The sequence below is a fragment of the Protopterus annectens genome, chromosome 2.part0 (assembly GCF_019279795.1).
Source record: "Protopterus annectens isolate FY-2018-M chromosome 2.part0, PAN1.0, whole genome shotgun sequence".
Taxonomy (NCBI): domain Eukaryota; kingdom Metazoa; phylum Chordata; order Ceratodontiformes; family Protopteridae; genus Protopterus; species Protopterus annectens.
Window position 1 is genome coordinate 484,200,393 of NC_056728.1, and position 20,627 is coordinate 484,221,019.

At 34.2% G+C, this 20,627-nt stretch overlaps 1 long non-coding RNA gene across 2 annotated transcripts in view; it reads right to left on the minus strand.

The window, feature by feature from the left end:
• Positions 1-1,752: 1,752 nt before the first annotated feature.
• LOC122793131 overlaps positions 1,753-20,627 on the minus strand; it is a 238,860-nt gene continuing 219,985 nt past the window's right edge. For both annotated transcript variants that reach the window (XR_006363449.1, XR_006363448.1), the window contains one exon: positions 1,753-1,971. This is a non-coding gene — a long non-coding RNA (uncharacterized LOC122793131). The remainder of the gene's footprint in view (positions 1,972-20,627) is intronic.

Sequence of the window (20,627 nt, forward strand, 5' to 3'; positions counted from 1 at the left end):
TAGCATAAAGAACAAATCCATATTGGCTAATATTAATGCCATCCTTAAGCCCTGACAAAATCAGTATGTGGGCACTCTGTGAAAAAGCTTGAACAGCCCTGGAATAATTAGTACAAATCAACATGCAGAGTAATGCCTGAGTGGAACCCAGCTGGTGATGTGGTAGATCCTTCCTAAACAGTACACTACAGATATGGATTTGATCCTTTTTTGGAATGAAATCAGCACTCCATTTGTCTTATCAGTTTGTCTAATGGACCCTGCCTCAAATGATATCCATAAAACATATTAGATGGATGAGATGAATAAATAAGTCACATTTCTGATCTGGCCACAACACTTTTACACACTCTTTCTCTCTCTCTCTGTCTCTCCATCTCTATATTGAGTGTAGGATTGTCTACTGGGCTACATCACTCAGTTTGTTGTATTTTGCTCAGTTGATTATTAACATTCATGTTCTGAGTTACCAGTCAGCAGAAAAGGAATTAATGCTGACTGTGTGGTTACGTTGAACAGGCTTTACTACCACTTTCTACCACTGGCTGAGGGTACATTAGTCAGGTTTTAACTTTCCAGTCACATTTCTCAATACTAGTGTCCTTTGAAGCTTTTCTTGTTATAAAGAGTGGAAGTTTCTCTGAGACTACTCTACACTGAATTGTAGCTTTTTTCATTTCCCCTCTGTTGTGCCAAAATGGAGGTATAACATATAGTTATGGGGTGCATGGCAGATTGTACCACATAAGAGACTGGGAGATCCCCTCACATACACAAATAAGATGGTTTTAGTTACTGTAGTTTTTTTTAAGTATGTTGTCTGTTTGATAGCTGTGCTCAAAAGAATTCCTTCCCAGGCACTCAAATCTCCATTGATCAACAGGGAAGCTGCTGATCTTACTGATTTTTGCTTAGAAGTACTAGATTTGTATTTATATGAAAACTACAGGTCAACTTTATTGATACATAATGGTTTGATTTTTTTTCCTGCATTTTTGTACATTTGACACAATGAAAAGAAGTAGAAGAAAGATAAAAAGAGAAAAACAAGAAAGAAAATGGCCAATAGACCAGTCCACTTACCTGATGAAGAAGTCTAAAATATAGCTGTGTAGTTATACACTATGCAAAATATCTGTCTGCTGTTGTCTTTTCATACCATCTCATGAACTATAAACTCTCATGCACCTTAAATGTGGTTCCTATCAGCAGACCGAAGACACATGTTTTCGAATGCTTCTTGGTCGAACTGACAAAACTGAAACTGCAAAATATCGAAGAGGCATGTAAGCGAATTCTTTCCCTGGGAAAGAATCCGCTTGACCACTTTGGTACTTTGCCATTTTCAGCACTGTGGTGTGGTCTCGGAGTTGGTATATTTAAGGAGGGGGTGGGGGGCACAGTCCCCCATGTTGGGGGTGTGGGGGGGCAAAGCCCCCCACTTAATGTCATGTTTTAATGCACTTACCTTTTTTTTTTTGTTGGAACAGCGATTTTTCCCCCTGGAAAAAAAATCGCTGTTCTGCCAGTTCAGTTTTGTAAGCTTTTGCTTAAATGGGGTCGATTAATCACCGTTCACTTACCTAAGTGTTCAGTGATCTAATATAGACCCCTTAAATGATGCCCACATTATTAATAATTCATTATTATATATAAAATATATGATAAGCAAATGGGCAGAAACTTTCTATATTGTCAGGTAAATTGTCTGAGAGCAGGGCACAAACAGTAAAAGAAAGTTATAGATTCATATCCTAAAAACAAAGCATAAATTTCTTTTATTATTTGTCATGGAAAGTTAGTAGACTTGGCTAGCCTGGGGGTGAAGTTGATAGATGTTATTGAAGTATCATCTGTAGAAGGGTCTATATATTCACATTTTGCATCTTCTGTAGGTTCAACTTCTCTTATTTCATCTTAATTGCCTCTTGGATGTAGACAACCATAACTTCATCCTTGATGGGACAGCTTCTATTAGAATAGACAAAGTGAACATTATTATTAAAGCAGCTGCATAAAATGAAACCAACATGGTTAGTGTACAAAAATTTCTTCCAGTTGTCATCAGCCTTAAAAGAAGTAAAAAAAGGTTCCTCACATATTTTTGTTGTAAAATGTGTACTGAAAGACACAGACAAACTGAAATGGGAGAATTGAAAGTAATTATGTTACAACATAATGAAGGCTTTCTTCACCCTTGACTATCATAAACAAGTGAAATATTTTGAATCAGTAAATGAGGGCTGATTCTAATCAGTATCTAGAAACAAGGACTTCATTTTATACTGAAAAGAATTTACAAAAGTATCATAAAAGTCTAGAACATGGAAAGGAAGTAATGACTTATGATGGGTGTAATGCAAACAGTACATTCAATACCAAATGTACTTTTACTCACATTTGACCTGCTTCCATAAGATAAGAAATCAAAAAACTCTCCCTAATAAAAATAAATAAATAAAAAATAAAAAACATAGCAGCAGACTTTTGACAAAAAAAAAAACACAAAGGTGGGAAGTTTTGCACATGGAGATTAAGTCTGGAGCTGCAGCTGCAGTTTAAACAGATTCCAGTTGTCACTAAAAGTTGTTTGGAACTTTTTTAACAAATTGACTGTGTAAAAAAGAAAAACTTCATAACAGTAAATTAACATAAAAGTAAAATTATTTACATAAGTGTCTAGTCATACAAAATCAGTTATTGATCATTCAAATTATTATTATTTTATGTCATATTACAGTTGTTTATCCAAAGTATCTCAAAAACTTTTAACCAGGAGTTATAATACAAAGTGATTCTATCAGTTTTCATCTTGATTGTAGATATTTCTAGTTGAGAAACATTGAGTGCAATACTCTTGAACTCTTTAAATGAAAAATAAGTTTCACTCTTCCAATTCGTAGTAATTACTTTACATGTAACAGTTAATAAAGTCCATAAAAGTGAATATTTTTATCTGAGAACACATTTAGGTATTGGAACATTAAACAAAAAGTAAAGATTTAATTAACAGGAATTTATCATTAAAAACAGTTTGCAAAAAAAAAAATAAAATGCTCCCCAAAATGGTTTAAGCAATTTATATTTGTAAAACATATGCTACCAATCTGCTTTTAATTTTAATTTACATCTCAAATACCCAATATCTTGTTTAAACATTAATTCCATTTTATGAAAAGTAATAAAGATTCTGTGCATAAATTTCCAAGAAAATAACTTGAAGTGCAACGAAAAAAGATGTTTGCTTTAAAGAAATTAACATTATTTTTTAACAGTTTCACTGGGAAATTGATTATTAATTGATCTGAAATAATCCCAAAAGTTTTCTTTATGATGTGACTTTGTATTTTTTATTACTTTATGTATTTTAGGTAAGTATCATTTTCCTATTACTGTTTGGTTTCTTATGACAATTATACATTCTACAAATTTAGGCAGACTATTCTTAACAGATATGTGCATTAATTCTAGTCTACTAATGATCAATTGTATTAATGTTTATATTTCTAGTCACATTTCATTGTTTATATCATATTTACGCATAATGTACTCCATAAAATAAACTTTACCAGTATCCATTACTTAATGCCAGTATAATAATTTCCCCCTTAAGTATAATCAGTTTTGAGACATCAAAGGCGTTAATGTTATTTTGTGTACATATTATAGGGTACAATAGAAATAACCATTCTCTATATCCTATATTTTTATTTAAACAATTTTAAATAAACTTACTGTATCAGTTATATATTTAGAACATATAGATTTATTTTTATTCTCTAAAATATGTTCTGTTATCAACCAATGAAAATTACTGAAAAATATTCTACTGTATTGAGTTGGTGATGAGTGTTTTGATTTTAACCAAATGGAGTTCTGTATTTGTTTCCATCTATCAGTATAAGTAGAATTTAACCACAACATTACCATCTTAATAATGGATGATAAAGCATACATTTCTATATCTGGTCAGCCAATTACACCTATTACCCAATCTTTAAAATGATGATTTAATTTTCTAGGTTTATTGGGATACCACAAAATGTTTAACATTAGTTTTTTTTTAATTTGTACACACATTCTTTAGAAAAAGGTAGAGAAATAGCTTGAATAAGATATAGCATTTTGGGGAAAATAATCATTTTAATTAAGAAAAATCTATCCTCTATTATATAAAAAAAATTGTTCTCGCTATCCACAAAATATTTTATTTTATTTAAAATATTAGTATAATTAATTTTTACTATTCCAGGAATATAATTTGCTAATATTATACCTAGATACTAAGATTTCTTATCCAGAACTATATATTTGGAAAATTTCTTGTCTATATTACATTTACTTCAATTGACAGGTAATATCTTAGTTTTATTATGAGTAAATTTAAGGCCAAATATTTTTGAAGTAGTTCCATTGTCCCAAATAAAACTCGTAATGAGCTTTCAAAAACATTCAAAGTTAATAAAATATCATCTGCAAACAACTGAATTTTAGAATTTAAATGTTTGATAAATTTTATACCTTCAGTACTGTTATTTGATCTGAAACATTCTGAAAATGGTTATATGACTAATGCAAATAATAATGGTGACAATGGACATACTTGTTTAGTACGTTTAGTGATTGTAATTGATCTAGAAGTGTATGATCCAATCTTTATATAAGCTAAAGAATTTTCATATAACAATCTAATTAATCATATAAAATTATTTGAAAAAACATGCTATTCCAAGGTTAACAATAAATAATCCAAATGAACTGAAATGAAGGCACTATTAATGTCTAGACTTACTAGGGTCAAATCTCCTTTTGTAATATTGATATAGTCAATTATTGTAAGTGCCCTTTTAATTTTATCATATGTTTTCCTATTCAATATGAAACCAGTTTGATTTTCATCAGTCAGCAAAGGTAGAAACTGCTTAATTATGTTAGCATGTATTTCCATAAAAATCTTAATAATCAACACTTAATAGATATACTGGTCTATATGATGAGTATTTTTTTCCATCTTTATTTGGTTTTAAAATTGGAGAAATTAATGTATATTTCCAAAATGGGGGAATATTTTTATCTTTTTTTCACCAATGTAAGGACTCTTAACAATATTGCCACAGCTTCCATAGGTAATAATTTATATATCATATGAATAATGCCATAAATTCTAGGAGCTTTGTTTAATTTTAATTTATTAATCTGAGAGTTAAATTCTGACATTGAAATTGGCTTATCATTTGTATTAGACCTTTTCTTAATTTCTTATAATGTTTTAAAAAACATTTTTATACATTGTGGTTCTATTATTGGATTATTTTAATTAATTGAATTAAAGTGTGTTTTGACTGCCTCTAAAAGCCTCTAAAACGCCTTCTAAATCTGAAACATGTTTTCTAGTTCAAGGAATATAAATTTATTTTACTTGGTTAGGTTTAATAATCATCTTTCCTCTGTTTGCTAGTCTACATTGATTTTTAAGATTCAAAGAATAAAAATTTGTTTTAATTTTCTAGAATTTAATCATAATTTTATGTTGTAACATATCTAAATATTTTTGTCTCATCAAGCTCTTTTGTTAAATTTTATTACACTTTTGAATATTTAAGTTTATCAACTTTTGTTTGCTGGTCTAATAATTCTTTATTCCATTGTTTTTTTTTTTTTTTATTATTAGTATAACAAGATAAAAATGTATCCAAGTAGATATGATTTTCAAAAATCCCACACATATACCTGAGATATATCTTCAGTTAAGTTTACATTTATAAATGGTTAAATTTCTTTGTTGTGAAATTCCTTAAAATCTTTCAGATTAGTTATATATGATGGAATTCTAATACGTGAGACACTTTTATTGGTATCTATTTTCAGTTCAAATCCAATTGCATTACGATTAGATAAAGAAAATGTGGTAAAGTTAATTTTGTATAATTTTCCTAGTATATCACTTAACATATACACTCTGTCTATCCTTGATTGAGTTCCATGACAATGTGAAAAATGTGTAAAAAATAATGACTTTGGTTCTGAAAATTCATTTATATCTTTCGTATTAAACATATCTATGAATTTTATTAATGCCTTAGATGTCACAGGTATCCTACATTTATTTATTGTAGTAGTATCACAATCATTCAAAATACAGTTAAAGTCACCAGCTAAAATTATACTTCTTTTACACTGTTGTATAATCTCTTCAATTTATTGCTTAACCACTTTAAATCCTAATCCAGGAATCTAATAAAGGTTAATCAGAGTGTATAGTTTCTTATTTAATTCTAATAATACTAGACAAAACATCCAAGATCTATTATTGTATGTATTTATTGTTTCAGGCATTGATGTAAGTTTTTCCATAAAATTGCAACTCCTCTTTTCTTTTGTTTGTAATCTGAGCTAATAAGCACTGAATAGATATTTGTATTAACTCTATTTATGTCTTTTTGTAACAAATGTGTCTCTTGCAAGAATGCAACCTGGGTATTAAACATTTTTTAAATTTGTTTAAACTCTCCCTTTTGCAACTATTATTCAGACCATTAACATTTATAGAAAAACACTTCATGCGCATTAAATCTGTAGAGGTATAATTAGCCATATGTTCTTAACAGTATAAGGAAAAATATGAATTAAAACAAAAATTGCATACGTTTATCTAACAAACTGAAGTTAGATCTGTAGACACCATATTATAACTAATTAAACATTTAATATTAAATAAATAAATAAAAATTAAACCACACAATCCCTGAGGTTTAAGACACCAAGTGTGAATAGCAACTCTATTGAAATGTTTCCTCTAAAATTTCGACTAAGACAAATTCCACCTGTGACTATTTGAGAAATGACTTTTATACAGAAAGTTTTATATATATATATATATATATATATATATATATATATATATATATATATATGTGTGTGTATGTATAGGTTTACTATGACATTCATGAAGTGCAGGGTACTGAGTGACACATGGTCAAATTACTGTTTTCAAAATGTCAGTGAATCGAACCAAAAGTTGTTCATTTTGAATGATCGAGTGACATGTTACACTCGATCATTCTTGAGTCAACATGCTGGGAGATCATGGTTCAGTGTGGAACAGAGAATTATCCCATTTCCTCATTGTAGTGTGATCTCATAGTTGGTATATTTACTGTGCAGGGGGTGTGGGTTGTGCAAACCCCCACATGGGGGGGGTGCATGAGGCTTAGCCCCCCCCTGCAAAAAAGTAGCATTAACCTACCATTAACTGTAGAGGGTAATGGTACATTAATGTGCATAGCATGGGTGACTGACGTCATGTCCTGCTATGTTGAATACACCGAAACACTATTGTCGATGTATTCATTTTTACCTTGGTTTACTTTTCAGCATTCCAGATTCAGCATTTCGGTTCAGCATTCTAAACAGTCAACAAAAGTGGATTCAGAATGCCATTAGTAAAAAAAAAAAAAAAAAAAAAAAAATGTATATATATATATATATATATATATATATATATATATAGGTTTACTATTAAATGTGATCATGACTTGTTTGAAATTTAAGTAACTGAATTTTGAAATGCAGAATCCAGTTTTGTTGATGATAACAATGTTGAAAACTAATGTACAAATCCACTAGTACATTCGGAATACAGAACTCGACATAAGGAATCTCAATCATAGTTGTTATCCTCATAGGCTCAGGGAAATGATGTAGTACATTTGATTTTCGCATTTTGAATTTCCAGTATAATATGCATGTGTTTTGGCTTCAGAATGGAGTACTAAGCATACGTTGCATTCGACTGGAAGTCTTTTGGCGATTTTTTAAGTAACTGCTATGTGTAGAAATGTTAACCGTCCTATCACTTTATTGTTGCTTTACTGTACCATAACATGCATAATACACATTCATTGAAAGTGTAAGGGAAAAAAGAAAAATAGCAACGTTTACTGGATATTTGCATTGAATTGTATAGAGGTGTAGAAGTGCTTTTAGCAGTGTCTGTTCGATTGTGTTTTGTTGTTTAGCAACTGATGCTTGTAAAATGTTATGAAAACTGTTGAATTTATATGTCAATGGAGTTTACATAGTGCACATTATACTTTTCAGTGGGACGTTGCAATAGCATTATTTGTAGTGGAATGCAGTCTTATAATGAAAAGTTGTAATTGAAGTTGTTTCTTGTAGGTGTCATTAGTAAGGATGTGTAATCGTGATAAGTCTACTGATTGTCCGGGTACACTCGATGCACTCTATAGTACAGTAATGTCCCAAAGAGGATGAAAATGCTTATAATTGCTGGCTACAATTGCTATCTTGAAAAGTGTACTGGTTCAAGAAGGCATTGGTGCTGTGTTAGAAAGAATAGTAACAGTTGCAAGGGACGGTGTGTTACAGAGGAGACAGTGGAGGGGGAAACACTTGAAAAGAGTTCATCGCATTGTCATGGTCCAGATGTACTTAAACATGAGGAAAGGAAAGTTCGAGAGCACATTAAAAGATGTGCTGAGCAAACTTTACAAGACCCATGCAAAATAGTTGGTGAGGTTCTTGCGAGTACTTCCACAGATGTGGTTAATATTTTACCCAAAACAGGTGCTCTAAAGCAAAGTGTGCGATGAATTAGACACAAAAATAGACAGAAAGACGTATAAATTAGAGTCCTTAACACAGTTAATGTGTGCCATGCTCCCCATAAAAAATGGAGCATTTATTGTTTACCACACTAACATTAGCAGTAATTCAAGTAATTTCATTATCCTAACAACTGAAAGTAATCAGCGGGTGTTATGTGCTTCTGAATTTTTATTAGTAGATGGAACCTTTCCTATAAGTATACAGGAATGTGCAGCCTCACTAGTGTTGCTAATGGCAAGGTCATTCCAGCGGTGTATGGTATATTACCTTCAAAGACTGAGGACTGCTATGACCAGTTTTGGAAGGCTATTATACATTTATGTACACAGTTAGATCTTGAATTGAAGCCACGTATGGTGTTAAGTGACTTTGAAAAAGGTGCTGTTAATTGCATCTCATGGAATCTGCCTGACAGTATACCTTAGGGTTGTTGGCTCCATCTATGTCAATTAGTTTGGCGCCACATACAAAAGTTGGGTTTAGCTTCTTTATGTGGAAATGATACACACTTTGTACTACTATGTAAGCAGGTACCTGCTTTAGCATTTGTGTCACCTGATTCTGTACTTTCTACATTGGATGAAATTGCAGGTGAGATGCCTAAAGCTGAAAAAGCATTATGTAACTTTTTCAAAAATAATTATATTGTAGGGAGATCAGGAAAGTATGGTATAAGAAGTGTAACGTGTGAGAGATTACTGCCTTTATTTGAAATATATTTTTGGAATCACTGGGACACATGCTTGCATGGGTATACTCATAGCCAAAATACTGTGGAGGGATGGCTTCGCAGGTTAAGAAGTTTACTAGGTCAAAAACAGTTGTATATTATGGATGTCCTGTATGCCATAAGGTTAGAACAAAACCATGTGGAAGATCTTAAAAGCTGGGCTCTATCTTGCATACCACCATCCCCTAAGTGATGTAGATTACATGACAAAGAAAGCCACTTTATGCATTTGTTACAATGTAGGGATGAAATGACTTCCAGAGGACTGGTTCAGCTGGTTGCAATGCATTGCTCTTTTTAAAAACTTTACTTTTCTAATGTATTTACATGTTTGTGGTGTTAATTATTTACTGATGTTTATGCACATGAAATGCACTTTACAATTTGGGATCTATGCCTAAATATGGCACTTGCAGTTGAATACAAGAGTATTTCTACAATGTACATGCACGCATCTACCAATTTACCATTTAATATTATTTCAGGAAGGATAAGGGTTTTGAATTTCAAAAATACTTTGTTGATTAAATAAATGGGATACTCTGCATCTCGGTGAAGGGGAATTATTCGAAAATTCACAAAACCCTTGTTTTTCGATATTTTAAATGCTATTACCTTATAAATTTCAATGTTACAAATAGAATTAGCAATAGCTTTACATTTTTGAATTTTGACTTAATAGTAAACTGATATATATATATATATATATATATATATATATATATATATATATATATATATATATATATATCTTATTACTTCAGTTTTGTGTTTCGAGATTACGTAATTGAAAATAATTTAACATAAATGTGATCTATTTACTCTATTTTTTAAATACTTAAAAGAATAATTTATAAGGAAGCCTCACTTTAAATTAAGTAGAGCTCTACAAGTGAAAATATTATTAACAAAGACATGAGACTTAGTTTAATAGACTCTTCAGATGTATAAATCTACTGATGTGCCCATTTTAAAAGTCCAACTTATGTATAATTCACTCTTCAACAATATATTTGATAAAGATACATTTTTAACATGAATTTAAAAAAGGATATACAATTTATTTAGACTCTCTTAAAATAACTATTTAAACTAACTTTCCATATATATATATATATATATATATATATATATATATATATATATACAGATAGGTAAAGATATATACTTTATCAGTGTCTGCATTATTTAAGTTTTTAAAAGCTCATGTCCATTTTAGTTGAAAATATATAGAAATCTTAGTTTATCCATTAATATATTTTAACTAGAAAAAAATACTAAATTATAAAACATTACTACATAAATTAAAAAATAGCATCTGAATTAGCTTGAAATTCACTTATACAAGTATATTACACAGGTACAGAGATATATCAAAATATAGATTTATAAGTTTGTATATTATTGTTTGGAACCTTTGAGTACAGTTGGAGAAGGTAATGGCTCCCCTGTGAGGGGAATATTAATCATATAAGAGCTAGACTGACAAAGAATGTATCATTCTATCAGCATGAGGAAGACAAATTAATAATTTGTGGAACAGCACAGAAGTTTCCATACATTTACTTCTGGATACTCCTGTCATTCCCTGAGAAACTGCTGTTGTCAAATCTATGCTTGCATCCACTGCAAAAGATAAGATATAGTCTTTAAAATATTCTGAATTACCTTTAATAACCTTGTCTAGGCATTCTGAGTATGAAATATGCACATCTGCTCAACTCAAAGACTGAGAGTTGAATAACATCATTTACTTTGAAAGGAGCGAGAATTTACTTTGGTTTCTCAGTAGGCCTGACAGTCTATCCAGAAATTTCTATATAGGAGAGTCCTCCTGAAGAATTTGTATGGTATCTAAAGTATTGCTGTTTATTAACTCTGTATCAGTAAACATTGTATAAACTTTACATTTTTATAATTTATTATCCTAATATTACAGCAATATATGGAGATGCTGACATATGTAACCGAGGTATTATATCTTGTGTATTCATATGTCATGCTGCAAGATGGAGTATTGCTTTCACAGTATATTTATGATCCACTTGCAACTACCAGATGATCCAAATCAGATTACTACTGCTCTGTTTCCCTATGACTGAAACAGTTTTCTGTGCAGCCCCATTTATCTCTGAGGTTCTACTTTCCATAGGGTATGTATTCAAATTAAATTTTTAGAACCATTAAAGATGAACTTTCTTTCCAACCTATAGCAACTATTTATGAAAACTCTGGTACAGAAAATGTTGATTGCAGTACCTGAAAGCACATACACCTGTGTTCTGTGCCAAGTTCCAAAATACAAAGTCAGTCCTACAAAAAACACTCAAAAGTGGTGGAACATCTTTTTATTTTTACTGTCACTATGAATCATTGTCTGATAGGTATTGTGCATGATGTAATACAGTTACAAAACTAATGGAACAGACACACTATTCTGCATTACATGTCGGTACCATCTGTGTGCTACATTGTATATCAAACACAATACTACTATCTGTACACATACACATCAGTAGTGTAATAAAGCATAGTCATGTAATTGTTTCATTTTTGTATCTTAGCACATTCTGATTTATTATGTTTGTATTATGTGCACCATATACACTACTACCTGGCTATGCATTGCTGCAATAATGATTCTAACTTTCCTCTTCCAGGTTACATTGTTAACTTTGGCTGTGGTATAAAAAATGCTTAAATGATTCCTTTCCCTGAATTTCAGGCATCTGTAACTGCAAAAGGAGCTTAAATTGGTACATTGGCACAATTTCTATTATGTTCTTTTCCCTTAGAGTCACTTTCAACTACTTTTAGCTGTGACAGTGATCTTCACAGGCATGGTAACTCGCTATGATGCTTATTTAAGTGAACTGAAGAGTCAAATGAAAAGTACCATTCTGCATAAGGAAAACACAGAAAGGCTCACATCTTCAAGCTCCAGGGCAAAATACTGACTTCATGTCACTGTCTTTGTATTGTTTGCATATTATCTACATGTCTGCATGTTTTTTCTCAAAACCATGTGGTTTCTTCTCACTTTCTAAACTCTTCTGAAAATATGCATATTGAATGGCTACATAAAAATGTCTTTGAAATGGACCAAAATGGACTAGATCACATAGTAAGTTACCAAAAAAATAATATATTTAAACCAAAATGAATAAACTGAATAAGATAAATAGATAACACTGATTCAGAAACAGATATTCCAAACTGAGAATAATAAACCTAGCGGAAATTTCAGACAGACCAGCTAAGTTCCTTTCTTCATAGAATACACTCCAATGTTCCCACTTTTCTTAATGAAGGAAGCAGAGAGCTAGAATTATAGACAGGGCTATCAGTGCCATGCCTGTCCTAAGTCTCCAAATGTATATAATTAAAGTATGAAACCATATCACCAATAGGATAATTATATGGGAACCATCACCACAGCCCAAAACAAGTATGTTGAAGAACTCCTTCAACCCTGCTATCACAAGTATGTTGAAGAACTCCTTCAACCCTGCTATCACAAGTATGTTGAAGAACTCCTTCAACCCTGCTATCACCTTTTCCTATTTATTGTTCTTTTAAATAAAACAAGTTCACTGAAAATGCATCTCTCATTCTAAATCTGAATTTATTCTGTTGTAATCCCTCCTACTAGATGCAGCCAACTCAGAATTATTTAAATTGTTGGTTCTCTGTCTAGCAATAGCCCCTGGGAGTCCACACAGTTACATGGTAGGATGGAGTGCAAAAATTCCTTTACAGAAAAAAGTTTAAAGCCTATTCAGAATACTTCATTGTGCCATTTATATATAATCCCTTAACATTTCTATCCCATCGTGATAAGCACAAAGGAATGTAGTTGGTTTATGTAGCAAGCACTACAGGGTAATGCTATTTTCTCACACACTCTAGAATGCATACCATCTGCTGGTGAAAAATATGAAATAAAAGAAACAGTACGTGTATCTGTGCACACGTGCACACACACACACACACACACACACACACACACACACACACACACACACACACACACACACACACTGTTCACTAGGCATGCCCCAGCAGTATTAAATTTCATGCTAATGTTATCTCCAGCTGAAATAAATGCACCCCACTCCATTCAGTTGACACAGTGTTGAAATCTGCTGCACAGTATGTCAAACTCTTTCACTGTTAACATCTGAAAAATCAGAGTTTCTATTATTAAAGACATAACATTGAATCACAGATGCCATTGGTTTAGGCTAAGTAAGAATTATATACCACTGCTTTGAGTACCTTAGCAGTTTAAAGTCAGAGAACTGGTTTATTAGGGTGCTGTTTTTAAACAATTAAATAACATCTTTAACATTAGATTATGTTTTAAATATTGGGTAAATAGAATTTATAAATGATATGCGAGATATAATACTCTGGTAAAGGGTTTTTAGGCTAAAACTAACCTTTAACACTGTTCTATTAAGCACATTATAACAAAACTGAACTATACCAAATGAGCTGTACCATAATTATAGCTAGGCATATACCATGTAAGTCATGGGGTACTAATTCACTTCAAAGGTTGCAACATTTTTGCTTAGTACAAGAACAACAAATGTCTAATTTTCAAACACATGCATAACTTTAAAGGAATTCAAATTAAAAAACTAAGAAAACTGTCATTAATGATATATACTTATTATATTAAGATGAGATGTTAAACCAAGGTCTCTTGTGCCTGAGTTGGAAGTAGCTTAACTGGATGTAAACAACCCCACTGCACCTAACAAACAGAGTAGGGGAAGTTCCTGCATAATATTGGAGCTTTTCAACTAGGGCCTCCCCTGAAAATGGGCCTTTTCTGTCTCAGTCAGACACTCCCAGTAAACAAATGTAAAATAAATAAATAAAAATAAGTACCCTGACAAAATTTCTCACAGTCATTATGAATGCCAGCTTGGGTTTCTCCTGAAATGGGGCCACTGGCGTAGTAGGCCTAACCAGACAATAAAATGTAAAAAAAAAATAAAATAAATAGAGGTATCCCATTAATAGGTTCTAATACAGTAGTTTTAATATCAGTACTTCAACTTTAATTTGGGACTCAAGATACAGGAAAATTGGTAGCACACACACACACACACACACACACACACACACACACACACACACACACACACACACACACATACAGAATCTGCCTACCCTTATACAAGGTGAGCCAGCAGTCTAGAAGATGAAGTAAAATGTTCAGTAATCCTTACTATAGTCCTAACTTTTGCTGTGGTCCTCCTGGGTCCTGAAAGCAGAGTTTTGCATTGCTAAACAGGAACACTCTCATTTGTTGTGTAAAGTTTAGTCAGCATTCATTACTAGAAACATATTGGGATATTTGTCTGACAGCTGCCTATCCTACACAGTCAAGAGAACCATGTTTGTGATGGACTGCTTAATGTGTCACCTAGAACTCTGTAACTAGTTGATCATTGTTTTTTTGTTGGTCAACATATGAAAATGTTGACACTGGTTAAGTTGTACATTGTGTGTTATATTAGACCTGACCTGAAGAAGAGAGAGAAGATGAGTTTTAATTTTTTAAGCCTTCCCTCATCTTTCCAAGTTAGTATGACCTAGTTGTGACATACAGAAATGAGATGTTTTACAGTAAATCCCATTGTCAATTGCATTATAAATAAACAGCTCATGTACATGTAAAAGAAATGAGTATATAATTTTGTATATTTCTGACTTTTGTAATGGTTAAAAGGATTATGTAGCCCTTTCTAGCAACCTAATTAAGGCATTTAACTAGTCATATAAACAAACAAAAACATTAAGAAATAAAGAAATAAGTAAAGAAATTAAAGAAATAAAATGAAATCATTATTGGATCATTATTATTCTTTCTTCAGAAAAAAAAAAAAAACATTTTAAAATATTTTAAATAAACTGTAGTTCCTAACTGAGTACATAACCAATGTCATTTTTAAAGAGAAATCTGACACGTATATCTATAACTACTACAACATGTTTTGGAATGTAAAATACTACTAAAATCTGTGAAACCTGCAAGAAGATAGAAGCTGAAGCAATTATACTTTTCTCAGTAGCAATATGCTTGACATACAGGCTGTGTTGCATAAACACACATACACACACACACACACACACACACACACACACACACACACACATCTATCTATCTATCTATCTATATATATATATATATATATATATATATAAATAAGTCATTGATGACTGATTTCCCCCTGTGAATTGATGAATTGTAAGGTCATGTTGACTTGCAGCTTAATCTTTATGGGTTAAGGCTATGCCCTTCTTAAGCAATTCATCATTTAGTTGTGTATTTGGTTCTGTTCTTATTTACTTGCAGACTGTGATACTGAACAAGTCATTTTACTAGTATTTGGCCATAAAAAGAGGCAGCTGGCTCTGAGTTGGTTTTAAAAATTAATAAATTAGTAAAATAAATAGTAAAATACATCTAAATGATTTGGTTGATAAATAAAGCACAATATATTTTCAAAGATCTGTGGACTTTATAATGACTTGCTTTCATTGGTTAGATTTATTTTAATCACTGTTCATTTCAGAAAAAAAATCTGAAGAAACCATTGAACCTTTAATTACTGAATGTATATATATATATATATATATATATATATATATATATATATATATATATATATAGTTGTGCAACAATCAGCAGTACCTTAATAGATTACAGATTTTGGGCATAGTATTTCTTCTCATAGTTTAACTTACTATTTTATTTATTTTACTTACATGTAATAACTTAGAATATTCATCTGGGAAGATCCATTTTAAATAGAATGCTGGAAAGAAATGCACCAAAGATTATAAAATGAATAAGAAAGCGTGTTTAACTGCTACATTCTTTACAAGGCAGTTTACATAATTGTTTATTTATGATGATTGTGAGTATGATATTGCCATTAAATTGACATCTTCATGCCATGACTAATTTCTTCCTTTAGCACTGTACTGTGATACAATTAATACAGAAGTGCATCTACACCCATCTAATGATCAGTTCCCTCGCACCCTGTATTGTCAGCCATAAACTTCAGTACTTGAGTTAGTTGTCCCTCCTAACTCAAAGAGGGCAGTGCACTGCTTTCCCTATGGGAACTATAACCTCTGAAGGTGCTGAAGTTCACCTCAGCCACTTAAAACTCAATAGTTAATAACGCCAGTACATGCTGGAGATCACAATCACTTGAGGCTAATAAGACAAAATCATTTATAAACAACCAAGATATCACAATAATGCCCCCAAACTAGATATACTCCAGGCTTTGGTTGTGAGATGATATCCTTTCTGTGAAAAAGTCGCAAAAAGGGTGTGGAAACAAAACATATTGTTGATGTAGTTGAGTGTCCAGCTTGAAAGTATTCATTTGAATGCAAAGAATGCAGATACAACTCCAACATCTCAAATGCAGAGACCAACTAGCTTGCAACAGTAACTCTGGGCCCATGTACTTCTGTATGGATTCTCACAGGGCATTCAAGGTCACATGCTGTCTCTATGTCCCCAAAGCTCACATAAATGTCAATTGGCTTAAACTCTGGTGTCATTCAAAGGGGATCCAATGTCTGTCTGCCTGGGATGACATGCTGGACAAGCCACGCTGCTTCGCAAGGGACGGCTTGCACCTGTCACCCCTGGGATTCCGGATATTGGCAAAGGCTCTTGCCACCCCCATAGTGCCTTTTTTAGGCAAGGCTCAAATTCTAAACCTACCACCCTAGAACACAAAAAAGGAAAAAAACTAAGGGTAATGCTGCTCAATGCCAGAAGTCTAAATCACAAAATGCACGCACTCGAGGCCCTTCTCAGTATGGAGAACATCGATGTCTGTGCAGTGACAGAAACCTGGTTCAAGGCTCCTGAGAGCACCCCAGCACTATCAGGTTTTACCTCTTATCATGCGTTCCGGCCCCAAAATCCGGACAATACCAAGAAAGGAGGGGGGGTATCCATATTCATCAAAGACACCCACACCTCAAGACTGGTGGCAATGCACGATGCATCGGAGACCATCCAGGTGCAATTAACCATAGGCAAGACTGCTCTGCAAATTGTAGCATGTTACAGGCCACCCTCACAAACTCAGGAACCTCACATGGCCTTCCTGAAAACACTAGAGGGGATAAATGTATCACCAAACACCATCATACTAGGTGACTTCAATTACCCTAATATAGACTGGGAACACTACTCAAGCCCAAACACCCTAGCCCAAAAGTTCCTGGAATTCATAAACTCAAATGCCATGGAACAACTAGTCACCATCCCCACAAGAGGAGAAAACATACTTGATCTCATCATCACGAACATGGGAGCACAATGTTCAACACCGAAGTATACCCCTCACTGGTGAGATCAGATCACAAACTAATCTCGCTGGAGGTCCTCATCCCACCCCACCTGAAATAAAAAGACCACAGTAAAGAACTTCTCGAAAGCCGACTTCACACTTCTAAAGACTAGTGTGGTCTCCTTTAAGGCCCCGAGCCGACGGAAAACAGTACTCAAGCCGCTGAATCACTTACAAATGCCTTCTACCAGCACCTGCAGGACTGCATGGATAAGGCAATCCCAAGCAAAACAAAGACTCTTTGTACCAAAGGCAAGCGTCCACTCTGGTGGACCCCAGCCATAAACAAACTCTACAACAAAAGGAGGAAGCTACTACAAGATAGAGCAAAATCCTTAAAAGGTAAGACACCCTTGATCACTATAAGTAAAAACTAAGAGCTCTCATAAAATCATCCAAAGCAAATTTTGAGAGAAAAATAGCTAAAGACTCAAAAGACAATCATAAGGCCTTCTTTAGCTATGTTAGAAACCTGGGAGGAAACTCCCAGATATGCTCAGAACTAGTTCAAAATGATGTGAAGATTACTGATCCTACAGACATTGCCAACATACTGGCTGACAGGTTCAGTGCAAACTTCTCCCCTCCCCAAAGGAGAGATATCTATACCAAGCGATTGCAGCCCCCAAACATCTCCAATGCCCAAGTGAGAACTGCTCTCTCCAAAGCAAAAACACAGCATCCATGGGACCTGATGGTGTCCCCGGCTGTGTGCTCCACGAACTCAACGAGGAATTAAACCCACAGCTAGGACAGCTGTTTAATCATAGTCTTACCTCTGGATACGCACCCAGGAGTGGCGCACTGCAACTGTGGTCCCACTTCACAAAGGCGGTGCCTCCACCGACCCTGGAAATTACCGCCCATTAGCTTGACAAGCCTTATCTGCAAAGCCATGGAGAGGATCATAATGGACCTCATAAATAAAGACATAGGGAATTTGCAGACTTTGGATCCATCCCAGTTTGGCTTTGTCAAAGGCAGATCATGCCTTCTAAACTTGGTTGACTTTTTGAAACAGTCACCAAAGCCATTGATGAGGAAAGGCAGTCCATACAGCCTACCTCGATCTGGCGAAGGCCTTTGATACAATACCCCACTCGGGTATCATTGAAAAACTCATCAGCTTAAATGTTAACCCATACATCACAAGATGGGTTGCAAACTGGCTGAGTGACAGAACCCACAGGGTCAGAGTTGCTGGCGCCATGTCAGACTCAAAGCCTGTCACAAGTGGTGTACCACAGGGCTCAGTCCTGGGCCCACTCTTGTTTGGCATCTACTTTTCCGAAGTACAAGCAAACACAGGAGGGTTATGGCTGACAAAGTTTGCAGATGACTGCAAACTGGGCCATAGTAGAAAACACATCTGACACAGATATCCTTCAGAAGGGTCTCACAGAAATGGATAACTGGTGCCAGAGCCATGGCCTAAAGTTAAATGCCAAAAAATGCATAGTCATACCCTTCGGGAAAAACAAGGTTACCCCTAGCTACCAAATAGGTGACAATCCACTGAGTACAGAAGAAGTTATCAGGGACCTGGGGACCCAGGTTGATAGTAGTCTGTCATTCGACACCCATGTAGCTAAAGAAGTTAGGAAGACCTTCTACATTGCCCACCTTATCATGAAGGGATTCTCATCTAGATCAAGGGAGGTCATAGTCTCCCTATACTCATCACTCATCAGACCAATGATTGAGTACAATGCCCCATTCGGAATGTATCTGACCCGACACTTGCAGCAGCTGGAGAGGCCACAAAAGTTCCTCACCAAAAGGATAAAGGGTCTCAAACATCTGTCCTATGCTGCCCGACTGAAAGAACTCCAGCTCTATTCAGTCGCCACCGCTTGCTCAGAGGTGACCTTTGCCTAACATACAAGGCCATGTCAAACCCAGATTTGATGAATATGCTTCACCTCAAAAATCTAGATCCGTCAGAGCCACAAGGGCGGGAGACTTAAACCTCGACACGGCTATTAATAGGACGTGCTGGAGGGATAGATTCATCACCCAAAGACTCCCTATGCTGTGGAATAAAATCCCAGTATATGTGAGGCAGAGCACCTCGCTGGCCTTGTTCAAGAGAAATCTTGACCAATGGATGGGAGATCGCAGATATACCCCAGGGATTACCTCAGTGTCACTGCTCAACAGAGGCACAGCAAAATAATGGGTATAGTTCCCCATACTAAAGGGGTGGCGTAAGCCACAAAACTATGGGCTAGGCTTGTAAATGCCCTCGGGCAGATAGCCTAGTATGAACCTATGAACCTATGAACCTATGAATAGCACTGGAAGCTTCCATGAGCCAGCATTATATGTGCAAGGATGAAGAGTTGATCCATTGTTGCCTGACCAGGATGGAGTCCATATTGCTCTAATTGAATCAGAAGCTTGATTATTGAAAGAAAGAGTCATTTCCAGTATCCTGACTTATGTGAGGCTGAAGTTTGTAATCTCATCATATCTGAAGCACATCTTCATGTCCTTTATTTTGGAAAATCGGAATTGCCCCCTCAGTTTGATAATATACAGGCAGTGTCCTACGCTTCTGTGCAAAACATAAGAGGTGTGCTAGCCACAAAAAATCACAACAATGTTTATTGTTGTCAGAATTTGCTGGCCATATGTCATCTACCCTTGCACCCTTACTGGAGATAAACTGTTTAATTGCCACAGTGATCTCATTTACTGACCTAGAATCCGTTCCACCATATATTCCTTGCTCTTTACTCTCAAAGAAATGCATGAACACTAGATTCAATTATTCCTCAGAATGTTTCTTCTAAATGTTCAACAATGTCCTCACTCATAGTTTGAGTTTCTTCATCTACACCTCTAGCTGTGAAAAGCCTGAA